This window comes from Papaver somniferum, chromosome 1, assembly GCF_003573695.1.
Source record: "Papaver somniferum cultivar HN1 chromosome 1, ASM357369v1, whole genome shotgun sequence".
Classification (NCBI taxonomy): Eukaryota; Viridiplantae; Streptophyta; class Magnoliopsida; order Ranunculales; family Papaveraceae; genus Papaver; species Papaver somniferum.
In genome coordinates this window covers 11,078,936-11,089,689 of record NC_039358.1, presented here as the reverse complement: position 1 = coordinate 11,089,689, position 10,754 = coordinate 11,078,936, and the positions used below count along the sequence as shown (strand labels likewise).

General features: G+C 35.9%; 1 non-coding gene across 1 annotated transcript; it reads right to left on the bottom strand.

Moving 5' to 3' along the window:
- Positions 1 to 8,683: 8,683 nt before the first annotated feature.
- Positions 8,684 to 8,787, bottom strand: LOC113341773. Its single transcript, XR_003356124.1, has one exon. It is a non-coding gene; the product is annotated as a small nucleolar RNA R71 (small nucleolar RNA).
- Positions 8,788 to 10,754: the final 1,967 nt, after the last annotated feature.

Sequence of the window (10,754 nt, the reverse complement as noted above, 5' to 3'; positions counted from 1 at the left end):
TATAAGATTCACTCAAACTAGATCGAAGTTTCGACGGGGATCTTTCGACTGTTTGTAGTTCTAAAGACATCTTGTGATAATCCAACGTTAACAGACTCCATTCTGTGTGTGATTGATCACAAGAGATTCAAGTTGATGGTGTGTAGGTGCTGATTGAAGATTAAAGAAGATTTGAAGACAATAAGATTTTTTGGTGTGCACAATACTTGTTTCGGATGGAAAGGGATCAAACTATAATCGATTTATCTTTGTGATAGATTGGATTCATTAGTTTAGTAGATCGACATCAATACACTTCTTTGTGATTAATCGTATTGATTGCATAGTCTAAAAATTACTTCTGTAGTTGTTGAGAGATTGATCTAAGAACCCGGCAAAAGAGTTTATTGGTTAAACAGAAGAGCCTTTGTCAGACTCAAATCACGTTGTTTGAAAAGAGTTTTTACCAAACAGATTTATTGTTCCTTTACTGTTTGGAATACGAACCAAAGGAATTGTTCCAAGTGCGTGACTTATTAACAAGTTGGAGGCGCATGGATATTGAGGAAACTATGTGAACTATAGGTTTAGTTCCTTGGTCTCAACTATACGAAGTTGGTTTGATATTGTATAGCGGCTTAATTCTGAGAGTATTCAATTATGGACTAGGTCCCGGGGTTTTTCTGAATTTGTGGTTTACTCGTTAACAAAATCTTGCTGTGTCATTTACTTTTATTTTCCACAATTATAATTGTTTTATTATAATTTAAAGTAAATTACATAAACGTTAATTCCTATTTTACTTGATAGACAATCCCTAGTGTTTGGTTAAGTCCGAACCTATTATCAAGTAAACATACTTCGTTGTTGTATTGTTTCAATCTCATATCCATATACGATCACACGAAGTGTAAACCGATTAGTTTTATTGTCCCGACTCAGTCTATAGACAATCACTTTTCGATAAAGGACTTATAGATGAATTTTTTTAGATTGAGGTATATTTGGGTACCCACGTCTTTTCACAACATATAAAAGAGTATACTTATATATAATTGATCAGAATCTTGCAAAATTTAGTTATCCATTAAATAATAGTATAAATATTTATTAGAACGCAATTTCTTTGTATTTTTTTGGCCCTAGCCTAATTTCCTCATTTATAAGAAATGCACAAACTATGAAATCATTACGAAAATGATGCAAACTCAAGCCTGAACTCATCAGAGTAAATTAGTTGTTCCAGGAAATTTAAATACGAATCATAAGATCAAAAGTAAATACTAAATTACATGGATGAATTCTCAATCAAAAATATCATCCACATTACACTTCCCTAAGAACAACTCAGAGACACTGTGAGGAGAGCCACAATCGTCATCGGCAATGGGTGCTCTATTATTAGGATACCCATGCATATCTGTACAAACTACAAGATACCAAAGTTTCAAAAATAAAGCGAGTCTCCACAAGTTTTACTTGTTCAGGAGCATATCAATGGTTCTCTATTTCATTAAGTGTCAAAGGTTTAAAATACTCTTTGCCGCTGAAAGACAACCCTCAAAAGCATGTCAGAGATAATAACGTCTACAATAAAGGAATGAACCCTTTTCTATAATATAAGTCTAAAGAAAATGTTATAAAAGCATGCCCACTTTGTAAGAGTACGAGAAGCTCTCAAGCATCTAATACACCAAAACATCTTTACTTTCAAATGATTATCAGAGAAAAATAATCGTATAACAACAAAAGATGTTAGAGCACTGCTCGGTCAAACTCGCAAGGGTTTCTATCTCAAGCTTATTTGTCAATGTTAATAATCAGAACTATAAGTCTTGATTTCTAGTCTACTTAACGTAATATCTCGGACTAGGATATATTGTGTATTTGAGCATTAGACTTCACGATAATCATCAGTTGAAGATGAAGAACTACTAAGGCGAGCTTGTGGAACTTCATCAACAAAAGGTATATGGAGAATGAAACTCATCTATCACTTGGAAAGTATATTTCTACTCTGACTCCTATATTGAGACAAAAGTCGTATTAAGATAGTTTTCGATTATACACATTTGAGATTTTGAGCTGAGTTTAACTCGCTTACATATTTCTCGAAATGTGTATTGGTAAGCTTTCGCTTCAACAAAGTTCATCTTATATTCTTGACGAAAGTCAAAAGATGATCATGTGAAAATCGCCGAGTAATATCTTACATGGTTTGTGTGATAAAATCATTTGGTGTAGACTTGGAATGTTTCGTTGTGATTATTTCAATAACTTGAAAATTGCTTTGATGCTAATAGTGTGTGAAAATGACTGGTTTCATCCTCTAAGAAAGTTTGAACGATTGGAAGAATATTTTAGAACACTTAACCACCATTAAATTATAAACATGTTGTGCACTCTTGCATATATGTGATCCATGTCCGGGAACCATAGTATGTATACTCGTATGCGCACCTGTTGGTTTGAGAATTCCGGGAACCTAAGTGTGCATACCTGTACGCATACTGGCGTATGTTTGTGACCTGAAATTTCTGCTAGGTTTGGAGATATGCGTACCCGTTCGCATACTGGCGAAAACCAAACTTGGTCTGGCTACTCAAGTATGCGTACCCGTTTGCATACTTGAATGGTTAAAGTTCTAAAATCGGTTTTGCCATGAACAAATACATTTATATAATATGGAATGCGTTATTTGCAAGCCGTGGTTATAATGTTCATGAATTGATTCGAGCGAATCAAACCGATTTTGCTTCAATTGTGTTCTTGTATACTTCTATAAGAATAGCAATTGAAAAACTGTTTAACTAGTTTTATTTGAGTCATTTGAACTAGTTATGGTTAAGATGAATAAGGTTGATATGAGAGTGTTCATATAGCTAACCTCGGTTAACTACTGTTGATCCAACATGGTGTACACATTTAGGTACAATTACGTAAACCTATATGAAGGTACATTTCATTTGTGTATAACAATCTAAGTTCGATATAACGATTGAAAGATATTAGCTTGGGTTTAATCAGTTTTCCATCTAACGGTGAATATTGAATGCTTTGTTACCAAGGTAACTTAGATTGCAAACCCTGATTTGAAAACTATATAAAGGATATTTCTAGAAACTGGGAAACCTAATCTCCACACCTCATGTATGATACTGGTTGTATAATCTAGAGACGATTCTCCTTTAACCTTAGTTTTTTCACGAAACCCTGTAGGTTAACGACTTAAAGACTTCATTGGGATTGTTAAGCCAGACCCAACCATTTTCTCTGTAGTTGCGTGTTCTGATCTTACTTTTAATAGCATGATTGAGTATTATATTTGCTAAGATTTGCTTGAGATTTATGTCCAATAGGTAAGATTAAAAGTAGTCACAAACATCTTCGTCTCATCTTTTGTGATTCCACAATATCTTGTTTCGATTCCATATGATTAAGATTATTGTGAGGTGAGACATAATATTAAGGAATTACAATACGAAGTATAACGTCAATCTTTTGAACTTCGTATATAAGACATCGATATAATAGTATGAATGCTATTATGATTATGTATGGGTATGGGGGTGAAGATTTCGTCCTAGGATACAATGTTTTACATTTGTTTAAAGGAAGTACATTCATAAACTTCTTTTGTGAATCGAAAGGGAAATTTCTAGGCTTATTGGTATTTTTATTCATTGCAAATATTTGTATTTCCAATATGTGTGTTTAGTATAACCGGTCATAATTTGTTTATATATCTTGTAAAACTATTCACAATGCCTGACTTTTGTTTTGGTATGACTTTTATTAGTGAAACTGACCTTAAGTAATCACCTGAGATGGTATGATCGATATATTGTAATTGGTATGACCAAATCTAGACATTGGAGAACCGATCCTAGTAAGAGGTGTAACCGATCACAAGAGGGAATCGATCCTTGTAAGAGGTGCAACAAGTTTTTAATAATTCGGGAACCGATCCTATGATTTGTGCAACTGAATACCAGTTTATACCATAAATATGTGGTAACCGATACTAGTACCTAGTCAACAAAATTTTCGTAACTAGCGTAAATAATCTTAGTACCCACATGGAGGTAGAACCGAAACTTTTTTTGGTAGAACCATGAAACCCATGATTGGTGATTTGATAGGATAATTAATAACATAGTTCTTGGAAGTCAGATGAACCAATTCTAAACTTGTTTGGAAGTGTGGAAAATCTGTTTCAAATTGTAAATATGAAAAAGGATTTACAAAGTAAAGATGTAGACATACTTTGAACATGTGCATTAACTCCTATCTTTTATTGTTCAAAGATATTCCTTAATAGCTAAAGGAAAATCCCAGATAGAAATAAATGGAGAATCTTTTAATTAAGGTTTTTAGTTTTTATATGCTTTTAATTTCCATAAATTAAATGCATATCTTTAGAAAATAAAAATTAGTAATGTCCATTTACTAATTGGAGATTTTCTACTGAGATTTCGATCAATATTTGGACAGAGAATTTCCAGGAATTATGAAAACCGATTTTGGCGTTTATTGCATATCTTTTAGAATATTCAGTTTTGGAAATTCCTTTGTGTCCAAACTTCCTTGGTCTATAAATATTGAAGTTTGTATTTCAAGCAAAATAATCCTCAGAGCCAGCAAAACTACCTAGTTGTGTTGTTACTGGGCCATCTATTCAGAGACGAAAGCACCCTAATTAGGCGAAATCTCAATCTCTTACGACCGATTGTTTTATAACTTATTTGGGATTGGGAAGCTCTACGAGTACCGTTGGTGGGAAACTAGATAATTTCAGTTTATTATTAGTTTTCTATTGATTTGATTGACTAACGTTTGTTGAACTTTGATTGCACCTAGTTTGTTTATGCTTGGGAATCTTCTCTTCTGATATAAGATTCACTCAAACTAGATCGAAGTATCGACAGGGATGTTTAGAATGTTTGTAGATCTAAAGACGTCTTGTGATAATCCATTGTTAACATACTCCACTTTGTGTGTGATTGACCACAAGAGATTCAAGTTGTTTGTGTGCAGGTATTTATTGAAGATCTAAGAAGAATTAAAGACAAAGAAGATTTCTTATTTTGAGTTCATAATCTTTGGTGTCCGCAAAACTTGATCGGCTTGGGATCCAACTATAATCGGTTTATCTTTCTGATAACCTGGATTGATTAGTTGAGTATATCGGCATCAATACAATTCTTTATGATTAAGAGCATTGATTGCATAAGTCTAGACAATTACTTTGATAGTTGTTGAGAGACAGATCTAAGAACCTGACAAAGGAGTTTATTGGGATAAATGGAAGAGCCTTTTGTCAAACTCATATCACGTTGTTTGAAAAGAGTTGTTACCGAATAGATTTGTTGTTCCTTTACTGTTTGTAATATGAACCAAAGGAATTGTTCCAAGTGCATAGCTTATTACAAGTTGGAGGCGCATAGATACTGATGAGTGCTAAAAAGTGCATATTTCTATATATTTTTTTCTTGGCATTTAACTCATCTTTTGTGCTTTAATTCTCCATTTTAACCCATATTCTGTATTTTCATTGTTTTCAAGAATAAATCTTTTTATTAATTGATTTTGCATTTTTAGGTATCAAATAAAGTTTGGATGAATAGCGGAGCGAAAAGAGCAAAGACACGGGAAAAAGCCGGAGGAAACTCTAGCGGAAAAGAAGTGCAGAACGCGGTATGGAAGACTCAAGGATGAAAATGGGCTTAAAAAGGAAGAAATTGTTCTTAAAGAAGAAGTGGGCTCAAGATTACCTAATCCCGAATCCAATTCCTAAACCCAAACCCATATCCTAAACCCAAAATTCAATACCCAAACCCGTTTTCCTTCTTAACCGTAAGATTGGATCCATTCCATCATCCAACGGTCGCTGCGTCATCGTGCATCAGATTTCGATGCATCTGACCAACACTACAACACCTAACGCCATCTGGTGCCGTCAGGTTTGTTGTATCACTAAATCTAACGGTCGCTTAGAGCTTGTTTACATCGTGCCGTTCGATTTAATTAGTAAGTGATTATCCAACGGATCTCCTCGCTGCGCATCAATTTCAGATGATTCCGCTCAACACCCTAGCAACCGAACCCTTATACCCCAAAAAAACAGCCCCTAACCCATTCTTCTCTCGAGCTCTTCTTCCCCTTCTTCCCAAAATTTGCAGAGCCTGCAAATCCCTTTCCCCGACCATGGAAGAGCTGCTCTCTTCCTCCACCTCGAGCTTCACCACTTCCACCTTCACCCGACATCCCAGAACCCAAAACCCATCACTCTAAACTCTATCTCTCTCACCTCTATCTCATTCACCCTATGAGATAAATCTAAGAGAGCTAGGGTTTGAGTATCAGTCGACAGGAGCATCAGAGAGTATGGGAAAAGAAGGAGAGGACGAAAAGGAAGCATGGGTCGAGCACAGGGGAGACAAATTCAGAGAATCAGTGAGTTTAATTTCCAATTTAAAAATTAGGGTTTCAAAATTTAGGGTTTCTAAAATTTGGGGAAAAACATTGTACTATAAATTGAGAACATTGGGTGAATGTTAGAATCATGCCTGGATTAGCCAGAGCACCACCTTAGAGGCCTGGACTAGACAGTGCTCTCTACTGTTACCTCTTGTTCAATTTCAAATTCAATCCCTTTATCACAGTTGATTTTTTTGAATGTTATGTGTGTGTTGTTTGAATTATCTTGTATGATGTTTATTGTTGTTTACATGTTTAGCATGAGCCAAACTGCATTAGGCTGAGGATCAGATGAAGCCTAGTGCATTGTCAAATGCTGAATTGCTAGGATAGTTATCCTGATGTCTGTTTTGATTGAGCAATGGGAAGAGATTGATGCTCATAGTGCCTGTGATTGATTGTTCTGTCAAAAGACAGTCAATGCTAGGGGCAAACTAGTGAGCAAATTAGTTTTCCTCCCATTCTAGATGTATGCATAGGATTTTCAACTCAACCTAGGATCACATTGCTTGGCTAGGACACAAAGGTGGATTCTAAGCCCTTAGCTTAACCACAATCCCTTTTACAGTCACTTACAATTTCAGTCTTGTTTTGCTTCCTGATCAGTTTATCTCCTTACCTGTTTTGCTTGTTTAATTTCTTGCAATTTGTAGCTGTTGTGCACTGAAATCAGTGCACAAACTCACCCCTGCCCTTGGCTCACAGCCTTGGTTCCATGCTGTTTTGTCATCTTTGCTTTGTTAACTGTTTTGGTTCTTTGCAATTGCCATATTACTTTGCCTTGCTCACTGCCATAGTGCTTTGCACCCATTGATAGCTTAGGAAAATTTCTCGTATGCTCCCACTCCCTGTGGACTGATCCCTTGCTTACTCTCTATACTAAAACTTGGCCTTGTATACTTGCAAGAGTTTTGTGTGCAACCCCATTTTCACACCAAGTTTTTGGATCCGCTGCCGGGGAGTGGTGCTTGCTGCTGCTGATTTCCTTTGCTGTCCTGACATGCAATCATTGCACTGAGTTGTCTGAGCTTCATCACTATCATTGCAGGTGCCACTGAGTTGCTGCAGAGCTGTGTTGCTGGCCACCTGAGCTGCTGCTGCTGCTGGAACCTTGGCTGCTGCTGTTGCTATTGCTGGAGCTGGTGAACCAAGCCTGCTGCTGCCAAGCCAAAGTAACTGGGCTGCCAACTGAAGATGCGTTTCACTGCTGGGCTTCTCTGGTGGTGGTATGCCGGGCTTCGCTAAACTTTGCAACTGGGCTTAGCCACCTGCTGCTGCTGGGCTCTGCCTTTTTCTGTTGCTGGGCTCGTGATCTTCTGCTCCTGGGCTTCGCAGCTAATCCTCCTGGGCTCGTGTTGCTGAACCAACTCCAACTGTTGCTGGGCTTGGGCGTGAGCTGCTTAGGACGATCCTAAAGCCCAACTGGGCTAGTGCAACCAAAGGGAACAAAAGCCTAACTCGGCTTCGCTCCTTAACCAAGTAAGCCTAAACCATGAGTAACCCACTTGGGCCCCATTAAATATTCAATTTGGGTATGTAATAATTAATTTATTTTTAATTTGGGCTTGTAATAATTATTTTTATTTTTATTTTCTTTTTCTTTTATTTTCTTTTATTTTTCTTTTATGGGCTTGTAATTATTTATTGTTGTTTTTATTTTCTTTTGTGGGGTGTGATAATTTATGCTAGGCTAAGTTCAAAAAAAAAATAAAAATAAAAAAAATTAAAAAAAAAAATTTGCTCCTTATTTCAAAAACCAAAATTTTCCCAAAAATCCAAACCCATTAAAACCAAATATTTTTCCCAAAAATCCAAACCCATTAAAACCAAATAGTGGGCTTTGTGTATTTTCAATATGGGCCAACCTAGTGCTCTCCATGAATACATGTATCCCACAATAAAAATTCCATTATCATGTATTGTATTACCTCAAACCAATAACCCTTTTAAAATAAATGCAAGCATGATACAAATACTTCCTATATTTTGAGGGTTCGATTCTGAGAACCCCTATACTCATGTAAGAGAGTTTGAACAAATTTGTCGGACTATGCAACCTGATCATATGTCCGAAGACTCTCTGAAATTGCGTTTGTTTACATTTTCTCTAAAGGAAAGGGCCAAAACATGGTTTTACGGTTTGAGACCACAATCAATCACCACTTGGGAACAACTCACTAATCAATTTTTCCAAAGATTTTTTCCACATCATAGGACCATCGCTATTCGTCAAAATATCAATTGTTTTGTCCAGTTGGATGAGGAAACTGTTTTTGACTATTTTGAACGTTTTAATGATTTGTTGAGCGAATGTCCACACCATGGATTTGAGAAGTGGAGACTTGTCGCTATCCTCTATGAGGGACTAGACTTTAAATCTCGAGCCATGGTTGAGTGTATGTGTAATGGTGAATTTCTTGATAAAACTGTGGATGATGCATGGAAATTTTTAGCTGATATTGCAGAGAAAACCCGTCACTGGGAGTCCATTAGGGAAACTGAGACACTGTCACATGATATTGGTGGTAATGAATTGAACTTTGGAAATAGCATGTCTAGTCCTTCTCATGTGTATGATATTGAATATGAACCTAATCTAGAGGAACATGAGTTGACTAATGACACCACAACTGCTAATAAGGACAAGTATGCATATTACTATGATGATGATGATGATAATGTTATGTTAGAAGAACATGTCTATGCTGAAAATGTTGTGGAACCTTTGGTTTCAAATACATTAGGCTTTTCTGCCCCGACCTTCATGAATGATTTTTCTTCTAGTATTTCATATGCATGTGATGTTGATACTGATTTAGATATTGTGCAATTATCCTGTGAAGAGCATGACTTAGGTAAATCTTCTGTTGACACTAATGATCCTATGCATGAAAACATAGTTGATGTGTCTGATTCCATACTTAAGCCACAATATATTGCTTCTGTTGATGATAATTTGAATATATCGGATAACCACGATTCTGAATTAGGACTTGTGCAAATTTTTTGTGATGATGAGCATGCTACACATCTTGAGTGTGACTTAGATAATGCTGATGTGACTGATAATACTGATACTCTTGATCTCATGCATGTGAGACACTTGGATGTCACTTTCTTGCCTAAGTCACAATCTGATACCCTTCCACCCAACCTAGAGTTGGTTTGTACCCATATTGTCAAACCAATTGTTCTGAGAGTCCCCAACCTAGGTTTGGAACTGTGTGCTTCCCAAGTCCTCTTGGACTATTTTTCTTCTAAGTATAATACATTTGAGGAACCACAGTTGGAATTAGCATGTTTGCCCGTCCCTAGCACAGTTCATTTCGAGCTAGACCTTGTGCATGATGAACCCCCAAAACTGCGAGATTTTGTTTCCAAAATTTTATCCGTTGAAAAATCCAGGTTTGGGGGTAGCTCATTTTGTTTCACAGTTTCACTTGCGTTTCTTTCCTGTTATATTTGTGTGAAGCTGTTGAAACATCTACACTTTGTCTTTTGGGTTGATCCTCAACTCTTTAGATTGTTAGTGTATGGTGAATTTTTGTATATAATCCAGTAGATAAAATTTCTTAAAAACCTTTTTGTTCCTTTTGTATATATTTTGCTAATCCAATATGATCTCGGCTGACATATGTTGGATTCTTGCCTTGAATAACGGAGTTCTAATATTGCTTTCGCCAAAATCGGGTATTCTCTTTCCTTTTTCTCTACTCAACATGATCCTCTTCATATGTTGTATTATAATTTTGTTCATATTTTGAAACATTGAGGACAATGTTTAGTTTAGGTTTGGGGGTGAAAAGTAGATACTTTGATAATATGCCATAATTGAAAACAAGAACTCCTTCTTTTTGAAAAAAATGAAAAATCAAAATAAAAAATTAAAAAATTGAAAAAAAAAAAACATAAAAATGGAGCTCATTTACCTTGAAATGTTGACTCTTGTGCAAATATGTAATTATTAGGAGTCTTAGTCTAGATATTTAAGCACCCTGATTCTAGCACAATTCACATGGTGATAAGAAATTTGCACGCGCACGATCTACCAATACATGTATAGCCTCGATCTTCAAGGTGTTTGATAGGAAGTCACGATTGCCAATCATTTTAGAATACTGAACGAAACTTGACTAGCTTGTTCTTTGGTTGGTTGGGATAGAAGGTGGAGGTTACATTAAGAAAAACAACCATCGAATTTAACTGGGTGCATCAAAAAGGGATACCTCTTGCAAAGTGTCATGTAATCTTTTGTTTCCTTTTGTATATGTATCAAAAGTGCTTCTTAAAAAAAA